This window comes from Macrotis lagotis, chromosome X, assembly GCF_037893015.1.
Source record: "Macrotis lagotis isolate mMagLag1 chromosome X, bilby.v1.9.chrom.fasta, whole genome shotgun sequence".
In the NCBI taxonomy this organism is placed as follows: domain Eukaryota; kingdom Metazoa; phylum Chordata; class Mammalia; order Peramelemorphia; family Peramelidae; genus Macrotis; species Macrotis lagotis.
Window position 1 is genome coordinate 663,215,323 of NC_133666.1, and position 22,242 is coordinate 663,237,564.

Genomic DNA, 22,242 nt, shown 5'->3' on the forward strand with positions numbered 1-22,242 from the left:
TTTTACTCTCTCATTTGCACAATTATTTGTCCCTCAGAAGGGGGACTCTGATTCAAATCATTTCCTAAATAACTGGTATATGGAAACCTCCTAAGGAGGAGGCTAAAAGCTCTGAGTTCAAATCCTGCCTCTGACATTAATGTTTGTGTGACCTGGGGAAGTCACTTAACATTCTTGGGCCTCTGTGTCCTCATGTGTAAAGACTGGTTGACCTCTGAAGTGTCTTAGGTCTCTGGAGCTATGAGCTTCAATTTTGTCCCTGAGAAAGAGGCTTCCTTTTAATCTATAGAATTTACCAACTTTTTTGTAAAGGCTTCTCTTATCTAAGATGTAAAAATAACTGAAGCAAACATTTAGGAATAAGAGCTATTCTTCAATAGTTAAGCAGTCATAGGCTATGAACAGATTGATTTCAAAGGGAGAAATCCAAGTTGTCAAAAGCAATATGACAAAAAAAATGCTCTATACGACTATAAGAAAAACAATATAAAAGGACTCGAGGGTTCTGCCTGATAATTGTCAGATATGCAAGGATGATAATAAAGGAAAATAGTCATTATTGGAAGGATTGAAGGAACACTGGCACACTGGCTCACTGTTGGTAGAGTTGTCGGTTGGCTCTGCATTTTGGAAAGCAATTTGAAACTAGGAAAAATGTTACAAAATTCTACATGCTTTGTGACTTAGTGATAGCTCTACTCCTGGGCCCGTGGGAGGTCAAAGAAAGAAGAAAAAGACTCAAATGAAAAATAATAACAAAAATAATAGCTAGAATTTATATAATTCTTTCAGGATTACAAAAAGGCTTTACAAGTATTATCACATTTGCTTCGCAAGACAACCCAGGGAGGTAGATTCTATCATTCTCCCCATTTTACAGATGAAGAGACTGAGTCAGACAGAGGTTAGATGACTTGTCCAGAGTTACATAGCGAGTAAGTATTTCAATCAAGATTGTAGTTTAGATTTTCTGTCCTCCAAATCCAATACTTTATGAATTGTGCAATATTTTTGTTGTTGATAGGTCATTTTTAGTCCTGTCTGATGCTTCATGATCCCATTTGAGGTTTTCTTGGCAAAGAGGGGTTTGCCATTTTCTTTTCCAGCTAACTTTACAGAAGAGAAAACTGAGACAAGTTAAAATGACTTACTCAGGGGGACACAGCTAGTCCAGTTTTGAACTCACAAAGATGGATTTTCTTGATTCCAGGTCCAGTGCCCAATCCACTACACTACCTAGTTGCATTGAGCAATGTAGCTACCTACAAAAATATTTGTACCAATTCTTATAGTTGTAGTAAAGAATGGGAAAAGGAAGTAGGAGGGTTATCCATCAATTGAATACATTTGGATGAATAAAATTTGGCAAATGATGTAATGGAATATTGTTGATTTATAAGAAGTGACAAAGGGACTATTACAGAGAAGCTTAGGAAGAGCAAGTGAAATGAACAGAAGTAGAAGAACAATTAATACATTAACAATAATACTGGAAGGAGAAACAAGTTTAAAAGACTCAACTCTCCATCAATGTAAGACATGAGGAAGCATATCTCTGGAAAGATAGCTGAATGGGAAGCAGAATGAGACTTGCATTTTAAGAATATGACCAAGTTATTTTTCCTTAATTATCTTTTTTAGTTATCAGGATTGTGTTTTTTCTTTTTTTTAATTTAATGAGAATAGGGTGCATCTACAAGTGCTATGGTTTTGACTGGATGGTTACAATGGAGTCTTGAGTAGGGCAATGATATACAGAGAATCACAAGACCCAAAGGCTAGGAAAATCCTTCCTTAATCAAATCCCCATTTTTTATTTTTGAGGAAATGAGACCCAAAGGATAGATTAAGTGAAGTGCCTAAGGTCACAAAGGTGGCAAACAGTAAAATTAGGATTCAAAAATAGATCAACGCTTCCATGTCTTTCCACAGCACATTCCTGTTTCTCTAAGCCAATCAGTTATTCTGAATTTAAGTGTTTTGCAGGAGGGGTCATTGTTCAGTTGCTTCAGTCATGTTCAATTCTTTATGAGATCATTTGAAATTTCCTTGGAAAAATACTGGAGTGGTTTGCATTTTCTTTTCCATTGCAGAAAATAGTCAATTATTAAACTATATATATATATATATATGCATATATATATGTATATACACACACACATCTCTCTCTCTCTCTCTCTCTCTCTCTCTATCTATCTATCTATCTATCTTTATCTCCATATGAATATAAGGGGGAAATTATCTTCATTTCAACAGTTGGGAGTAGGGCCAGAAGGAAGCACTGGCAAATCCGATTCATTGATTAAATGAAAGAAAAAGTGAAAAAGAACGTATATGCATGTACTGGTGAAAATGGTTGCTAAGCTCTTCAGCAAGGTTCCTGTCAATTATTTTGGATTATCTGGCAGATACTTAAGAAGGCCAAGGATGAGATTCAAAATTCAATCTATATAGTGCTCCTAACAAGACAAGTCTCAGCAGTGTCTCAAAGTCTTGTTTCCTTGGTGGATTCCTGAAAGACTATAACTAACCATTTTCTCTCAGTAGCAACTCAATACTGTGTTTATTCCTTGGCAAGGGAAGGACAGGAAGGACTCAACAGTTTGGGTCCCTAGTTGGAGATCCCCATGTTGCAACCTTGTGTTTATGTAGATCAAGGGTTCTCAACCTGAAGCTCATGAGATTTTTTTAATATCTTGAAAACAGCATTAAGTGATAGTTTCCTTTGTATTTTTTTTATATTTTATTTATATACCTTTAAGAACCTTATTCCAAGAAGGAATCTATAAGCTTCACTAGACCGCCAAAATGTTCATGATATTAAAAAAAATTAAGAACCAATTTTCTAGACATATACCTAACTCATAGGATAGTTAAGTGGTGGGGAGTCTAGATGTATTTTTTTATTTTGGTAGGCAGCATATGTTAGTGGATAGAGAATTAATCTTAAAATTGTTAGGAACTAGCTTTAAGTCCCTTTGACATGTACTGGCTGTGTGACCTTGGACAAGTCACTAACCATTTTCAAGACTTCAGGCAACAATGCTGATCTGATTCAGAAGAGGTGGCTTCCTTATCTGGATGGTCCCTATATCTCAGTTAAACCCAGGTCCCCCAGTCCCTATCCCTGTTTGTGTTGGTTAAGAATTGTTTTCATGTTCAGCTAACCTCTCCAGAGGAAAAAGAGGCAAGCATCCAGCCGTGACTAATGCGGTAGCTAATTCTACATTAAATCGTGGTAGAATGAGGGAGGTAAAGTGACAGCTGTTTAATTAAACTTTCAGTTCGATTAGATGGAGCTACAGGAGAAATCTGTAGAGCCTAAGGTCATGAGAATGTAGGCAGAAATGCTTTGTATAGTTTGGCCTTGGACCCAATCAGGAGCTAGTCAAATCCTACTTTTGGTGGAATTTGTGGAATAATCAATCATTAGTTTAAATTATGAAGAGACTTAAGAAATCCACTTTGACATGGATATTAATTATCTATAACTTCCTAGAAATTATTTCAAAAATCTTTGTTTCCTTGGACAAATTCTGGCAAATTCTTTTTTTTTCTGTTTATTTAAAGGACAAAGAATAAATGTGAGGGCTCAGCCCAACACTGACCATGAGTTTGAGATGGTCAAATCATTTGAAGTAAAGTTTTATTTGCACAGTAACAAGACTAGATCCACTTGTATGGTGCTTTGAGAGGCCAGAGTAGAATGGAGATGGAGGGATCAGAAAAACCTGGCTACAGGTCCTGAATCTGCCATATACTGATTATATGGGATTCTAGACTAGTCACTTAATTTCTCAATGTACTAGGCAACTCATTAAGGTTTTTTTTTTATTGAGTGTGTGTGTGTGTGTGTGTGTGTGTGTGTGTCTGTCTGTGTGTGTTGGGGCTGTGACTTTCCTAGGATGACATAGCTAATAAGTGTCAAGTGTCTGAGGTCAATTGGCAAATGAGTGGTTGATCTTCCTTAATAGAGAGAAGGTGTATATTGGTTCTTTCCTATACTAATGAAAGCACAGGTCAGAATTGAAACAAATAATAAATAATGTATTATATACCTATCCAAAGGATCATAGGGTTAGGGTTGGAAAGGATCTTAGAGATTATAGAGTCCAGATCAAGTTATTTTTACAGAAGAGAGAAAAACGAAGTTAAGAGAGATTAAGACTCAGAATCATCATTCTAGTATGTATCTGAGGCAGGATTTGAACTCAGGTAATTTTGATTCTAAGTTTGGCAGTCTATATAGTACCCCCACAATGATGATTAACACATCAACAAGTAGGGACTATAGGTATTGCTATTATCATCACTTTTTGAATGAGAAAACTAATGTTCCGAGAATAACTGAAAACCCATTTTAGGGATATTTAGGTGTTACTGTCTAAAGTTCTGGGGATACAAATGAAAAGTCAGAAGATATTTTCTAGCCCCAAGAAACTTATATTATGAAACAGATAGAGACAGAATGACTGAGACAGAGAGACAGATGAGAGAGAAAGAGAGAGAGAGAGAGAGAGAGAGAGAGTCAAGGAGGCATGGGGAAAAGAAGAAATGCCTAGTTTTGGATATTTTCAGAGTTGCTGATTAGAATCAGCCTATAGGCTACAGACTGCCACTCTCCATTAGCATTGGTGGTGTTGATTAATTTGGTATCAGGATGTTTAAGTTATTTGTACCAGAGAGAGCAAGTATAAAATCAATACAGTAGATAGGCCAGTGGACTTGGAGTTAAAAAACCCTGAGTTCAAATCCTGTCTCAGAAACTTCTTAACTATGAAACCCTGGGCTCTCAGACTCAGTTTTCTCATCTGTAAAATCGAGTTAATAATGTTACTTAACTCTCAGGGTTGATGTGGGAATTAAATGAGATTTTATACACAAACATATATGTGTATTTAGATCTAGATCTAGATCTCCATATCTATCTTTAAAAAGCACTTTGTAGGGGCGGCTAGGTGGTGCAGTGGATAGAGCATCAGCCCTGGAGTCAGGAGGACCTGAGTTCAAATGCGGCCTCAGACACTTAATAATTATCTAGCTGTGTGTCCTTGTGCAAGTCACTTAACCCCATTTCCTTGCAAAAACTAAAAAAAAGCACTAAATTTTAAAACCCTATATAAATGCTAGCTATAATTAAACTGAGGTCTCTACTGACTCCAAATTCCACTGTCTCAAACTGTCTTCTAAATTATGACACCCTGGGAAGTTTGTGATAATTCACTAGTGTATTGGACTTTAAAGGTTTTTGAACCAAGTGTTATTATGATCATTTGGCCTATGAGGCCAAACGTTTAAGCAACAGACTTCAAAATTATCCAGACCTGGGCCCCAAACCCCAGGGTTGTTGACTCCAAGGCTAGCACTTTTCTTGCTACATTACAGCTATATCTCAGAAAGAAACCCTTTGCTCTGAGAAGGCAACAAGTTGATGCCTCTTGAAGAAAATGATGATGAGCTTTCCATCTAGCTAGTTTAGCTGTTGGGAAAGCATTTCCAATTGTGTGCCAGTTTTTTTGGGGGAAGCATAGCTCATCAGGAGAAGAGAGTTGGTGGAACAATTTCTGAGGTTGAAAAGGGGATGGATGGCATTTTTTTTTTTTTTTTTTGGAGCTGTGGTCCAATTCTAAGATTACTCTATCATCAGGCACTGATTAGTAGGGACATAACAGCCAAGCAGTTACAAGGGAAAAATGGGAAAAAGTGGAAACAGGCACATAGTCTGGACTAATTTACAGCCGCATATAAATGGTTCAAAGACGGCAATCTCCACATTGCTAGTTTCCAGGCATTTCAAATTAAAATGATGCACAGGAACTCACTGAGCCACGGCCGATTGTGAAGCTGATTGCTGAGGGTACTTGAAAAGATGGCTACAGATTTGAGGTATATTAAGCCTGGGGTAATGGCATCTGATTAACAAGCTGACTTTGTTAGGTGGAATTCAGCTATCTGTATGATCCTGTGATTAAGAATAAATCACACATGCACATACACATACGTGAAGTATAGTGGGGTATTGTTGAAATTTACTGTTGAAATTCCACATATTGATGTAATTTCAGTTGTAGTCAGGCCAAGAACAGAGATTCAGCAATGTGCTTCCTAGCAAGCTCTCTAAATCATTAGTAGAGTGGTAGAATCCCCTATATCAGGGCATTGCTCTTATTGGGTGCTCTGTTTAACCACACAGAAAATAAGTGCAAGGTATGATCTATCGGTATCCTTGAAATCCCTCATTGCTCCATCTCATAATTCATTTTAGAAATTATATATGCCTAAATTAAATTAATTTTCTGTTGCATTTTAAGTTTTGAAACGTCTCCTTTTTTTTCCTCTCCACCCCACACTAGAGGTCACCATTTTATACACACACACACACACACACACACACACACACACAAACACAGACTATTCACCATGCATACTTCTACAGTTCTTTCTCTGGAGGTAGAAAATGCCTTCCTTCATAGGTCCTTTGCAGATGATTTGAGTATTTATAATATTCAAAATAGCTTAGTCATTCACAGTTATTCTTCCAAACAATATTGATGTTACTATATATAAAATTCTTTTGGTTCTGTTCATGCTACTCTTCATTATATCATACAAGTCTTTTCATGTTTTTTCCTAAAATCAATCTGTTCATCATTTCTTAAAGTGAAATGATAAATCTTTTTTATATTTTTATTTTTTTCACGATTAATTTTTAGCAATTAATGGGGAGAGAGAGAGGCTGGCATAATTTTTTAGGAGAAATGAGAAAACCCTCCAACATTTTGCTACACAGAATCTTAGAATTGGTAGGGACCTCAGAAGTTATATACAGATAAACAATCTCAACAGAAATATTTTCCAAAATACTAATTCCAGCTAACATTTATAGAAGCAGTTTTAGGTTTGTTGATATTATCTCATTTGATCATCATAACCTTGGGAAATTAGCACAGTTTTAACTTCCATTTTAACAGATGAGAAAATTCAGTCATTTGTCTGGGGTCATTTAGCTAATATTTAAGATCGAATCTGAACACAAGTTTTATTCCATTTCAGTGCTCTATCTCCTATGCTTCTTTTGGTAACTTGTCACACATCCTTAGACTGAAGAATTATGGTAAGAGGGAGTAAGGGGATGACTTACTATGAACCCAAATAGCCTATTCCACTTCTGGCCAGCCCTAATTGTTAGGAAGTTTATCTTTATTTCAGGTCTAAATCTTTCCCCTATTATTTCCACCCATTGTTTCTGGTTCTGCTCTATGAGGCCAAAGAAAATAAATCTCATCATTTTGACAAATGACATGCCTTCAAATACTCGAAGCCAGCTGTCACCCAAATATTCTCTTCTCCAGGTTAATGATCCTAGTTAACAGGATCTCAAAGAATAGGAGACGGTTTCTCCAACTAACACATCAAGTGACATTTATTAAGCATCTACTCTTCGCCAGATCTTATGTTAGACTCTGGGGAATAAAAAGACAAAGAAATAAACAATCTCAGCATACAAAAGGAGTTTACATTCTAAGAGGGGAGAACACATGAACTTATGTGGTGTATAATTGGGATTATGAGGTTGATTTAGAAAGGAGTTCACCAGTAGGTGGGAAATAAGGAAAGGGAGATTTTGAGTCTCCAGTGCTATCCTGGTCAGTTGTCTCTGGACATTCTCCAGCTTATTAATTTCATTCTTTCAAGATAGTGTCCAATCCTGAACACAATTATTTACTCTGGTCTGACCAGAGTAGAGTAGCATTCTCATTCACAATAGTGACTCTAATTCCTGACAATACAAATAATATGTCAGATTTCTTGGTTGCCACATCATACTATAGTTACATGATGAATTTGCAGTCCACTAAGGAGGAAGGAAGCAAGCATTATTAAATGCCTAATATAAGTTAGAAACTATATATAACTCTATTCAAATATTATCTTATTTTATCCTCCCAACAGTCTTGGAAGGTAGATGCTCTTATTTTCACTTGAGGTAACAGAGACTGAGAGAGTTTGAATGACTTGTCCAAGGTCACACAGCTGTAAATCTGAGGCTGTATTTGAACTAAGTTTTTTTCTACATTCTATCTTTGGAGCTACCCAGTTTTACTAAGACCACAAAATTTTTTATAGGTAGAAGGAACCTAACTTTTATATTTGGAGTTGACTTTGAATCTAAGCAAGAATCTATAAATTTTTTGATTAAATTTCTCTGCTTTCTCTCTCCCCCTTCTGCTATTGTTCTCTTCTGATGTCTTAGATGATGATCTACAGGAGACTAGTTTTTTGAAGACTATGCCAACTCAGAAAACATTCTTTCTATCAACTGTGGATCTACCAAAGTATATATTGAGTCATTTAAGTGCCAGCATAGGTGACATCAGAGATGTCTATCACCAGTTTGCCTATAACATGAATAACTTTCAAAAGTCACCTATTAAGTGAGAGTGCAATCATAGGCTCACATATCTCAAATAGAAGGGACATCAGAGATCATCTTATATGATGACTTTTGATTTACAGATGAGGCAAATGGGGTCCAGGAAGATAAAGCAATGTTCTGTGATCATTAGAGTTAGCATTAGAACCCAGATCTACCTCCAGAGTCAGAGCTCTTTCTACTATAGAAGTTGGGAGAGGGATTCTTTTATACTCCAGGAAAAATTGGAGGGTAAACTTTATCTCATTAGATCCATCCCATTGGGTATATTTATATCTATACTATATATGCATGTGTATATGAACATATACATGTATAAATGTCTGAATATGTTTATACATATATAATCTATCTATCTATCTGTCTATCTATCTCTCTTTATTAGCTGTGTATTTCATGTGCATTTTTAGACCACAAAGAACATTAGGGACTTGAGAAATATGGGCTTGAAACCTATTCTTGTTACTATCTCTCCGACTTAACCTCTCAGTGTTTCAGTTTCCCCCTCTGTAAAATGAAATACTAGTTCTCTAAGGTCCTTTCATGTTCAAAATCTTTTATCCTTTGGCACTGATTCTGCCTTTTTTTTCTTTTAAAATTTTTTTTTACTTTTTCAAGGCAGTGGGGTTAAGTGGCTTGCCCAAGGCCACACAGCTAGGTAATTATTAAGTGTCTGAGGCCAGATTTGAACCCAGGTACTCCTGACTCCAGGGCTGGTGCTCTATCCATTGTGCAACCTAGCTGCCTCTTGGCACTGATTCTGGTCAATCAGTCCAGTCCAAGTCTTCTTTTCTGTCTTCTAGCTCAGAGGTATCAAACATGTGGCCCTCTTCCCACATTGAGTAAGGTCCAAACCATATTAAAATGTAACTGGGAAATATATAATAGAATAAATTAAATACAATAAAACAAAGCTAATGTTAATATGTGATTTTCTAAGTCAATATGTTGCCCTCAAGGACCCTTCAGTATGGTTTTATTGTTGTTTGGTTGCTTCAACTTTTCTGGATTACGTTTGGAGTTTTCTTGGCAAAGAGACTGTGGTGATTTGACATTTCTTTCACCAGCTCCTTTGATATCTATCAAACTGAGACAGATGGGTTAAGTGATTTATTTACCCAGTGACAAATGGCTAGTAAGCATCTAAGGTTGGCTTTGAACTCATGAAGATAAGTCGTCTTGACTCCAGAACTGGCAGTCTATCCACTGGTCAGCTGGCTATCCCTTCTGAATCGTTTAATGGCACACTTCTCTATTTGAATTTGGCATCAGTGTTCTTGGTTAAAATGAGAACATCTTGACAATGAGAAGATCATGAACGACTTTGTTAAATATTTTGCTAAAAACTAGCTGAATTATCTCTTCATGATGTTAAAAAGCAGACTATAGCTCTTATTTATTCTAATGTTACTACCAGTGATATGGGAGAGAGGAAAAGGATTTTTTGATAAAAAATAAATTAAATAAATACAATATAATATAAAAATAAAACAATTTTTTTAACATTTAAAAAATTAAATACCCAGGACTGGAATGAACCTCAGGGGCTGTTTTTCCTCACCACTTTTGGCATGTTAAAGATAAGGAAGAGCCCTAGGGAAGCTGTAAGATTGCAGGACTTAGAAGCCATCTAGTCCAATATTTTCATTTGACTGAGGCCCATGGAGAAAAAAAATATGATTTGACAAAGTTACATATATAGGAAAGGTGAGAGGTAGGATTTGAACCCAGGCTCTCTGCCTCAGTTTGCAGCATCTTTGACATCAGAGTTGGAAATGATGGACCTGAGATCAAGTCATTGATAAATGCATGATCACTTGTCTATATTCCAGGTGCCCAAACTCCTAGTCTGATACTTTCCCCTCAGCATTGAATACTAAGCCTCTATTTTAAATTTTCAATTTTTTTCCATCTTTAATGTTGTGTGCATGGCTACCTCTGCCTATGAATTTAGTTTTGAAGACATGGAGGATGCAGTGTTTTTAGAACAAAATGCTCTCAGAGTATTCCTCATTAATTATAAACCCAGTTTATCATCTCCATTTTAATTAGTGACCCTCTCATTCCTGACTATTTAAAAAAGAACTCTTTGTTTTTAATCCTCCACCCAATTTTAAACACATAAATCAGGGGAATATTGTTGTGATGACTTGTCTAGATTCACTGGGAACTGCGGAAATCAAAAGGAGCAGAGAACTAGGGAGGCTTTGACTATCCATGTCATGCTGGCTGCTCAGTTTTCAGTGTCTTTGTGTGGTGTGTCCATATGTGCTGGGGTTATGATAACCATAGGAAGTGATTTTTATGCACAAGGTCAAGATGATGTCAGAAAGTTGCAACTGGATTTAATGGACATAACTTGCTTCTTAACAAAAAAGGAACAAAAAGAAGTGTTTTCTATAATTTGCACTGTGGGCTGACACCTGGAGAAATTAACTTTATTTCTAAGGGGCTAAAAAGCTTAAAAGTTAATATTTCATATGATTTTATCCATTTCCATGTGGATAAAGGAAAAGTAGGGGTGCAATACTTATTTTGCTTTGAATAAATCACATACCTTTGCTGGTTCTCAGTTTTTTTTTTTTTAGGTTTTTGCAAGGCAAATGGGATTAAGTGGCTTGCCCAAGGCCACACAACTAGGTAATTATTAAGTGTCTGAGGCCTCATTTGAACTCAAGTACTCCTGACTCCAGGGCTGGTACTCTATCCGCTGTGCCACCTAGCTGCCCCACTTGGTCCTCAGTTTTACTCATTGTATGGCAAAAACTAAAAGAAAAAATGAGTCTTCCTAATGCCAGACCTGGTGTTCAATGAACTATGGCATCCCCTAGTTCTTCCATTTGGAAGAAACCTTAGAAAACATCTAGTTCAATCCCCTCATTTTTTTTCTTTTTTCTTTTTTTCCCCTTTTTCCCACCCAATTGAATGCAAATGCTGTTTTCAGTATTTATTCATCTGCATGTTTATGAGTTCTACATTTTTGTACCACCCTCCCTTCCATCTCCCACTCCCCGTGGCAGTGAACAATCTGGTAAAAGTTGTAAATGTACAATCATGGTTAACATATTAGTCATGTTATGAAAGAGGAATTAGAACTAAGGGGAAACTTAAAATCATTGGACCATAGATTTAAAGCTTGAAGGGAACTTAAAGGTCATTAATTCCAGTAAGAGAACTTTTTAAAGGTGAAGGAATCCTCAGTAAAACTGAGACAAGATTTGAACTCAGGTACTCCTGACTCCAGGGCCAGTGCTCTATCCACTGCCCCACAGACTTATCTTCTTGAGTTCAAATATGACTTCAGACACTTACTAGACATGTGACTCTTTTGGCTCAGTTTCCCCATTTGTAAAATGAAATGGATAAGGAAATGACAAACTACTCTAATATCTTTGCCAAGAAAATTCCAAATGGGGTCATGAAGAGTCAAGCTTGATTGAAAATAACTGAATAGTAGTATCTCTTCTAACTTCATATCTGGGACCCTGTGAAAATAAGTCTCTCTGGATCATAGTTTCCCCATCTCTAAAATGAGGAATTAGACCAGCTGACCTCTAAGGTCTTTTCCTGCCTTTTATCTACAACTGTATGACTTATGAAAGGGAGTTGGTGGAATTTTCAAGTTGTACAAAATCCTACCAACCATGTTAACAATCTAAAGAAGTCACATCATCCACAATTCACATTTGCTGTTCATAGTCTCTGCCAACAGTTTCCACTGGAGAAATATGGACTAAATATAGGCAGATAAACAATTTAACAGAAAAATACTGCAAAGCTGAAACTTACTGTCTCCAATGGCAGCTGAGCAATTTTTCCTTACCTCTCTGAGGAGGTGGATGTCAGTTATCTTAATAGTGAGGCAGGCTTATAGCAATACATCAATTATTCTTGGTTGTATTAGAGCAGAGATGCTCAACTCCCATTTCATTGATTTCCAATTCATTTGAAGAACAAACTTTGGGTGCAACAGACAAACTTGACTTATACTGTCAATTTTAAGAGCTGGTGTTGAATAGTAGAGAGACCATCAGGCTTGGAGTCTGGAGGAGAGAGCTAAGTTCAAAGATGTGTGACTATTCTCAAGTTATTTCACCCCTCTGAGACTCAGTTTCCTCATTTGTAAATGAGGAAAATAAGACCTGCAGGAGATAACTCACAAGAATGTGTAAAATGCAAATATATGTCAATATTCAAAGTGCAGAGAAATCCTAGTTACTATTATTAATTTGCTTCTAATCTTGTGTACAGAAGAGAACAAAAGAAAACTTAGAAGGAAGCAAAGAAAAGATGGGTAGCTTTGAAAACAACATGGAGAATTTATTAGATAAGTTTTCTTGAAATGGAAATTTATTGTTTTATATAGAATCTTCTCATGTTCTGATGTGTACATGGAAATGTGCTTTTTTCTTTTCTTGTTTGTGTTTAAGTTTAAAATGAATAAAAAACTTAGAGGAAAAATTGCTTCTAATTCAAACCAAAAGTTTCTATTGGATTGAAGAAGAAAAAACTGTTTTGGAGGATAAACCAATACAATTAACTTTAGGTATTAAAGTGGTATATGGATAGAAATCTGGGTTTGGAGTCAAGAACACCTGAGTTTGAATTCAGCCTCAGACATTTACTAGTATATGCTCCTGGAAAAGTCACTTAAACTCTCTGTGCCTCAGTTTTATCAACTGTAAAATGGGAATAGCAGTCTACCTTCCCCTACCTCCCAAGTGATTTAAGATTTAAAGGAGATGGGTGCTGGTGGGGAGGGAAACAAGATTAGGGGGAAAATTGTAAAAGTCTAAATAAATAAAATCTTTCTAAAAATAAAGTATAATTGGCCAAAAGTAAAAGGAAATACAAAAGCTCACCGAAAAAAATAATCCCTAACAATTAGAATTAAACAAATGGTAGCTGATGAATTTTTGAGAAATCAAGAAATAATAAATCAAATCCAAAACAATTAAAAAGAAGACAATATGAAACACTGGAAAACAAATAACCTGGAAAAAGATCCAAGAGGAATAATTTGATAATTATTGGCTACCTGAAAACCATGGTCAAATAAAAGAACCTAGACATCATCTTACAAGAAATCACCAAGGAAAACTGCCCTGATAGTCTATGACCAGAGGGAAAAAGTGAAATTGAAAGAATCCACTGATCTAGTCCTGAATGAGATCCCAAAATGAAAACTTCTAGGAATATTATAGCCCAATTCCAGAGCTCCCAGGTCCAAGGGAAAATTTTGCAGGCAGAAGAAAGAAGCAATTCAAGTATTGTGGAGTCACAGGCAGGATAACAAGATTTATCAGCTTCTATCTTAAAGGATCATAGAGCTTGGAATATGATACTCTGGAAGGTAAAAATAGCTTAGATTACAATCAAGAATCAACTATCCCTCAAAACTGATTTTCCACTTTCAGAGGAAAAGATGGACATTTTATGAAATAAGTTTCTTTCTATTATTCTGGATGAAAATACTAGGCCTCAACAGAAAATTTAATCTTCAAATACAAGAGAAGCAAGAAAACATGAACAGGAATGTTTAGTCATAAGGAACTTATTGATGTTGAACTGGTTATATTTGTATACGGGGAGATGATATACATATGTATATATATATATATATATGTATATATATATATATATATATATGTATATATGTGTGTGTGTGTGTGTGTGTGTGTGTGTATGCAAAAACCCCCAAGATTCAAATGAGATTGTGTTTGTAATGTGCTTAGCTCAGTACATAGCAAATGGTACTTATTCTCTTTGTTCCCTTGCTTCTTTTTGGAGTGGGATTAATGGCAAATTAATGACATAAATGTCATAGGGACTAGGCTTATGATTTTACTGATAGAAAGAATGTCAGATGAGGAAGCTTCCTTTGTCAATGAAGATCAGCATCTTATGGTCTTAGAGAGCTCCCGAGAATACCAAGATTTGCCCAGCGTCACACAGGCAGGATGGAAGAGAAGTGAGAATTGAACCAAGAGCTCTCTGTCTCTATGCATTATACCATAGTATATCTCATTAGGTGCAAGGAGTTTGGAAAGCTGACCATCCTCTCTAGTCAAGACAAAAGACAACAGAGGAAAATACTCAAATCGATTTGCAATTTTTTCTTTCCCAATTTACTGCATATTTCCTATTTTTAATATTTTCATAATTTATTGATATTAGGGGAATCTCAAATAAGGGGAGTTCCTCTACCAACGAAGATTGGAACTTTCTTTTTCATTTGTTTTCTTTTTTTTTTTGCAAAGCAATGGAGTTAAGTGGCTTGCCCAAGGCCACACAGCTAGGTAATTATTATTAAGTATCTGAGGTCACATTTGAACTCAGGTACTCCTGTCTCCAGGGCTGGTGTTCTCTCCACTGTACAACCTAACTGCTGCCTAGACTGGCATTTTCTGTGTAACTTTTATTCCCAGAGGGTTACCTTAGAGAGTTAACTTCAATTCTTAGAAAATTTCTCTAGAACACTGAATGGTTAAATGATTTACCCAGAGTCACATAACCCAGATGTGTAAAAGGTAGGGATGTGACTCTGGTCTTATTGTTTCCAACCCCAACTCTCTACTTTCCTCTACATTTCATTCTGTCTCTTTTTCATAATGGGTACAGAATTCTGTGGCAAATAGTTAGTGTTTAAAACTGGTCTTGACCCCAGAAAAGTTGTTAAAATGGATTGTTCCTTTTGTGACCTTACTTCTTCCCTTTCAGAAGACTATTCTTTCCTCTTTTTTTTCTTCCACATGCCCAAATTCTGCCTTAATCTCTTACTCCAAGAACAAAAGAGCAGTATGGTAGAAATTGCAATGAACAATGGAGCCAGTCAAAAGACCTGGCTTCAAGCATCAGGCCTGAGGCTTGTGAACTGCATGTTCCTGACTCAAACACATAGAAAGCCCTTACAATAGAATTTCCTTCATTTTCTTTCATTCATTCATTCAAAGATATGTTTTCTTATGTATAAAATGGGTACAGAATATTTTCTTTCCTTCACCAGATTCCACTCCTAATGCTTCATCATCATCATAAGGAGCTTGTCAGAGGTTCTTCCAGTGGATCACAAGTTTTGGCAGAGCCTACCAAGCTGGACAGGTCTTCCAGAGTGGGTTCAATGAAGGAGATTTTTTGAGGTACAATTCTATATCTTAAGGAACTAAATCATGAGGAATGGAAGCAAAGCCAGATACACACTCAAATCTATATTGATTATAATCAAATCAGCTGTGGTAGAGACAAAACGACTGTAGGGATGATAGTAATAGTAGTAGTAGTAGTAGTAGTAGTAGTAGTAGTAGTAGTAGTAGTAGTAGTAGTGGTGGTGGTGGTGGTGGTGGTGGTGGTGGTGGGGGTGGTGGTGGTAATAGTAGTGGTGGTGGTAGTGGTAGTAATATAATCAGCCAGCACTTACATAGTGCATTACAGTTTGCAAAACACTACAAATGCCACATAATTTAATCTTCACACTACCCCTGGGAAAATTATTGCACATAATTTTACAGTTGAGGAAACTGAGGTATATAGATATGTTTTCTCTATGGGCCTCAGTCAAATGAAAATAGTGGACTAGATGGCTTCTAAGTCCTGCAATCTTATAGCCTCCCTAGGGTGGTGAGAAAAATGGTCTCTGAAGATCATTCCAGTCCTGGGTAAGGTTTTTGTTAATGTTAAAAATAATAAAATAAAATAAAAAAATGTTATTTATTTATGTTTATTTAATTTAATTTTTATCAATAATTATTTATGAAGAACTTACTCCATACGAAGCCTTAGAAAATCTGCTAGTGCACTGAGAGGCTAAGTGATTTATCCAGGGTCACACAGCCAGTATGTATCAGAGACAGAACTTGAGGCTAGATTTTCCTGGTTCTGGGGTTAGTGCTCATTGTATTTTACTGCCTTTTATCTACATTATCCATCCATTCACCTATTTGTTTCTATCTTCTATCCATCCATCCATCTCTAATGCAGGTATCATTTATCCATCCATTTCTTTTTCTCTTTCTATCTCTCTCTTCATCTATCATCTATTTTATCCGTACAACCACCTATCTTTTTGTTTCTATTATCTATCTCTTTATGTTTGTATCACGTATTCATCTTTGTCTTTCCTTCTTTTCATCAATCATCTACATTATCAATTTATTTTTTCTATCTATCCATCTAATCTCTCTGAATACCCCAACATACCCTCTATATTTCCCCAGTTGTTACAAGTCTCCCTGGAATAAGGGACTCTGGTGACTTGGCATCAGTATCTTTGAAAGTAGTCTAGCTACCTTTGGAGAGGTTGGTCACCAGGTGATGACTATATTAAATAATTATCTATGTATCTGTATATTTATGTATATAGATAGATGAATTGATGGATGGATGGATAGATATTTATGATGAATACAAATAGATATATAGATAGATAGATAGATAATAGATATAGATGATAGAGATATATATTTCTCTCCATAATAGCTCATGAAGACCATTCACTAAGACACTAAAGCCCATGTTCTGCATTAGTGGAATTGCTTACCAGAAAGACTATAGATCTTTGTTGAAATAAAGTAAGCAATATGTTTCCTATGTACTTTGACAGGATTGCTATCAAGCTCATCCTAACTAATACATGGGAATGTTGTTTCTAAACAGCAGCTGCAAGTGCCTTTTGTTTCTGTCTTTGTATTTATTTTATAATTTGTTCACATGAATACACTTATTTATTCTGTTCAGGTTTTCTCCTAAGGACAAGATGTAGGCTTCTTGAAGGCAGACTATTTCATTTTTGTTACAGTAATCCCCAAACTCAGTACAGTGTATCATACATAGGGATGGTGAATAAACCTTTTTTTGTTTTGTTTTGTTTTTGCAAGAAAATGAGATTAAGTGGCTTGCCCAAGGTCACATAGCTAGGTAATTATTAAGTGTCTGAGGAAGAATCTGAACTTGGGTCCCCCTGACTCCAAGGCTGGTACTCTATCCACTGTACCACCAAGCTGCCTCATGAACAGACCTTCGATATCATTGTTGTAGTGAACTCCCAGATAATCATTCTCCCTCTTCCAATGCAGATTGGTATCCTTTCAATTACTTACAATCTTAGAGAGCTGTCAGGAGACAATGATAGGCAGGAAGGCATAGTGAGCAATAACCCCAGAACCAGGAGAATCTAGCTTCAAGTTCTATCTCTGATGTATACTGACTGTGTGACCCTGGGCAAATCACTTATCCTCTCAGTGCACTTGCTGATTTTCTAAGGCTTATAAGTTCTTCATAAATATTGTTGACTGATCAATTGAATGAATGACAAATGGTAGAATTTGGGGTGTCAATGGTACATTGAGCAAGATATTTGGAGCCAAGCATCCCCTAGTGTCTGTCATGCATAGAGAAGGATTCACATCCTAATTTAACAGTGTTCTGATTGGCTAAAAGAACTGGACCCATTTAGCCCGAAGAAGAAAAAGCTCAAAGAAGACATGATAGGTGTCTTCAAGAATTTGAAAGTCTTGCTGGTAGACTTTTTCTGCTTGGACTCAAAGCAGAACTGGAGACAATGGGCTTAAGTTGCAAAGACAAAACTTAAATTTGATAACAGTAAAGAGATTTTTCAAATATTAGATCTGAATGGACTTCTTAGAGAGGTAGTGAGTTACCCTTCCTTGAGGGTATTCAAGTAGAAACTGAATGATGACTTGTCTTATACTATAATGGGAATTCCTTTGTATTATAGTTTGAATTAGAATAGATCACCAAGATCTATACCACCTTTTAAGATTCTAGAATGTTGATAGTTCTCTCAAAGAGCAGTGACTGCCTTCTCTCCAACATTTGCTCATTCTCATCTTTCCAGTGCCTGTTCTGGAACCACAAACCCATAAGCCCCCTTGTCATCACTCCTATTTAGTTCACTTCCATTAGAGAGAAATCATTCTTTGGAAAATCACTCATGTCCTTCTCTTTCCTTCCCAAGTTACAGTGACAAGATTACATAATCCAATTTCCTTCAGGTGATGGGAAATGCAAATTCAGGACATTAAATGGAGTCCAGAGTACATTTCCTTGACTGAATGCTTGGCTTCTCTTTTCCTTGCTCTCTAAATTCTGCAAATGTGAGGTTTGTCTTTTTTTTTTTTTTTTTTTTTTTAGTTTCACTCATAATCAGGGTTTATTAGCAATGACTGAGCCTGGGGCACCCAGGTTCTTCCTGGGTACAAGTGTGGAAACATCAAACATAAACAAGCAAAAAAAAAAACAAAACAAAACCAAACATTGTTCCGTAGCTCCTACTTTATTTCCCTGACTAGAACAGATACACCAGGAACCATTGATTGTAAGTCTTTCCTGTATAGAGGGGATTATATGGAGGCATGGGCCCTAAAGAGCCAAGCAAAGAAACTAAAACAAGGGAGAGCAAAAGCTATAGCAGTATAATTCCAAATCTATGGTTAATAAATACCTGGTTGGTTTCATCCATTCCCCCCCTTTTTTTTAGGTTTTTGCAAGGCAAATAGGGTTAAGTGGCTTGCCCAAGGCCACACAGCTAGGTCATTATTAAGTGCCTGAGACCAGATTTGAACCCAGGTACTCCCGACTCCAGGGCCAGTGCTTTATCCACTACGCCACCTAGCCGCCCCTCATTTTCCTCCTTCTAATCTCTTGTGAGAGTACAAGTTAAACCGAGACAAAGTGGCTGGATAGACTTGGGTTAGGATGGATTCAGATTGGAAACCAAGTTATTTCCTCTCTTTTGAGCTCATTTCTCCTTCAATTAGATGGGAATGATAAGACCAGTTTTTAGATTTAGTCATTTTGAATTGTGTCTGACTCTTTGTGAACCTCTTTGGGGTTTTTGTGGCAAATATACTGGATTGGTTTGCCATTTTCTTCTGTAGTTCATTTGACACATACGGGAACTGAGGTAACAAGAGTTGAGTGTCTTCCCCAGGGTCATGTAGCTAGTAAATATCTAAGACCAGAATTGAAGTCAGATCTTCCTGACTTCCAGGCCCTGTACTATGTCACCTATGTGACACAGAAAAACACACTCCATCCTATACTATACAGGGTTGTTGTGGTGTTCAAGTGAGCAATTAATAATAGCTAACATTTCTATAGTTCTTAAGGCTTATAAGCGCTGTACAAATAGCTCATTTGATTCTCACAGCAGTCCTAACAAGTAGGTGCTAATATTACCCTCATTTGACAGATAATGAAACTGAAATGGAGAGAGGTAAGGTGATGTCTCTAGGATCATAGCATCTGAATCATGATTTGAATTCAGATCTTCTACACTCCCATATATGTAAATACATATGTGTTTGTATGTATGTATGTATGTATGTATGTATTTGTATCAGTTTGGGATTTCATTGGTATAGGGTGAGAAAACTCACTTTACCAATGTAGATTGATACCTGTTTTGCAAACTCTTAGCGAGTTAAGGTCAGTGAGAGTTGAAGTGACTTGCTCAGAATTCCAAAGGGCTTGAGTCTTGATTTTTCTAATACCAAAGGCAGAAGTTTATCAACTCCATTATGATGCTTCCTTTTCTGTGAAATTATTTTGCTTTTCAATCACATCAGCTCATCTGGTGCAGGGAGGCTGCCAACTGCCCATGTGGAGGGAGTGCATACCTATGGGATGAATCCCAGGTCTTAAAGTCTCACTAGGCTGATAGATCAGGGAATAGCTATAGACAGAAGGCAGCTGACCATTTGAAGTAAAGGATAGAGTGCAAGACTTGGAATCAGGAAGAGGAGTTCAAATCCAGTGTCAGATACTTACTAGGTATGATCCTGGGCAAATCACTTAATCTCTGTTTGGCTCAGTTTCCTCAGCTGGTAAAATGAGGATAATAACTCCCTCCCAGGATTGTTGTGAAGATCAAATGAAATAATATTTATAAAACTCTTGGCAATAATAAGTGGAATATAAATGTAAACTACTATTAATACTAATGTTATTAAATGATTTGCACCCAAATCACTCAGAGAATAAGAGGCAGAGATTCTATTTGAACTTAGGTTTTTTGACCTCAAAAAAGTTAGAGACTATTGGACATTAATAGTAACTAAAGACTTTTTCTTTTTTCTTCCTCAGGAAAAGCAGAAAAACATGGGCAACCAAGCTAACATTTTCACTGATGGTTCTGACTCTTTCTTACGTCTGAAATGTTACCTCTGGGAAATGCCCACTAACTGTTCAGGTCATTGGTACCATAAAAAAGCTTGCTAAGCATTGGCCCCCAAATTTAACTTCCAGAGCAAAAAAGAATACCCAGAATATTAGATTTGTGGATCATAAATTACAGAGGTCATGTAGTTCAACCTCCTCATTGCACAGATGAGGAAATTGAGACCCAGAGAGATGAAGAGACATTTCCAAGGAAACATGGGAATTGTATTACCAGATTCTCTGATGTCAGGGTTCTCTCCACTGTACCATTTGTCCCTGTTAAATTCATCTTGTTACATATGTCCATTGGTTTAAGATGAGCTCACTCATAAAATGGAAGCTGATAGCAAAATGGATGAGAAACAAGAATCCAACAATATAGGATTTACAAGACACACTTGAAATAGAAAAACACACACAGAGTTAAAATAAAGGGTTGGGACAGAAACTATTATGTGTCAGCTAAAAGTAAAAAAAAGGCAGGGGTAGCAATCATGATCTCAGACAAACAAAAGTAAAAATTAACCTAATTAAAAGAGATGATTAGGAAAACTATATTTTGCTATAATAATATAAATAAAAAAATTCTCTGATAAAGTCCTCAATTCTCAAATATGTAGGGAACTGAAACAAATTTACAAAACTAAGTAATAATTTATAGATGATCAAAGGATATAAATAGGCAATTTTATTTTTTTATTTTTTTTAGGTTTTTGCAAGGCAAATGGGGTTAAGTGCCTTGCCCATGGCTACACAGCTAAGTAATTAAGTGTCTGAGACCGGACTTGAACCCTGGTACTCCTGACTCCAGGGCTGGTGCTTTATCCACTGCGCCACCTAGCTGCCCCCAAATAGGCAATTTTAAAAGAAGTCAAAGCTATCTATAGTCATATGAAAATTGCTATAAATTGCTTTTGTTAGAGAAATGAAAATTACAACATCTTAGATTAAATTAAATGTTAATTACTGATAATTTAATTATTAATTAAATGTAAATGAATACAACTCACTTCTATTAGAAGTTTCAACTACTGAGGGTAAAGGAAAATAGAAAACCACTAATAAACTGTGGTTGAGCTGTGAACTGGTCCAACCATTTTGGAGGACAATTTGTAACTATGCCTGATGGACTATCAAATAGTGTTTACCCTTTCACCCAGCAATATAAAAATGAGATATTTACCCCCCCCATCACAGAACTGAGAAAAGAATCTATATGTATATAAACATTTATAGCCATGCTTTTGGTGGTGGAAAAGAATTGAAAATTGAAGGAATGTTCATCAATTAGAAAAAACATGGTACAACTTGTATGAACTAATATAAAGAGAGAAGGTTCTTGTGTATAGTAACAGCAAGTTGAATAAGGATCAACTGTGAAAAACTTGGCTACTGTGAGCAATACCATGATTCAAGACAATTCCAAAGGACTCATGATGAAAAAAATGCTATCCACCTTTAGAGAGAGGCAAAATTAATAAATTCTGAATGCAAGTGGCAGTATAATTTTCTTGATTTATTAATTTTTCTTTTTTGGTGATATGACTATTATGCTTCTTTTTATTTTTAGGTTTTTTTTCAAGGCAATGGTGTTAAATGACTTGTCCAAGGTCACACAGCTAGGTAATTAT

The 22,242-nt window shown here is 36.3% G+C and overlaps 1 protein-coding gene and 1 long non-coding RNA gene across 2 annotated transcripts in view; one reads left to right on the plus strand and one right to left on the minus strand.

Moving 5' to 3' along the window:
- Positions 1-22,242, minus strand: part of TMEM132C (transmembrane protein 132C) — a 540,167-nt gene that overhangs the window by 63,425 nt on the left and 454,500 nt on the right. The gene's annotated exons all lie outside the window — the stretch shown is intronic.
- Positions 15,410-22,242, plus strand: part of LOC141501417 (uncharacterized) — a 150,506-nt gene continuing 143,673 nt past the window's right edge. The window contains exon 1 of the long non-coding RNA XR_012472228.1: positions 15,410-15,573. This is a non-coding gene — a long non-coding RNA (uncharacterized LOC141501417). The remainder of the gene's footprint in view (positions 15,574-22,242) is intronic.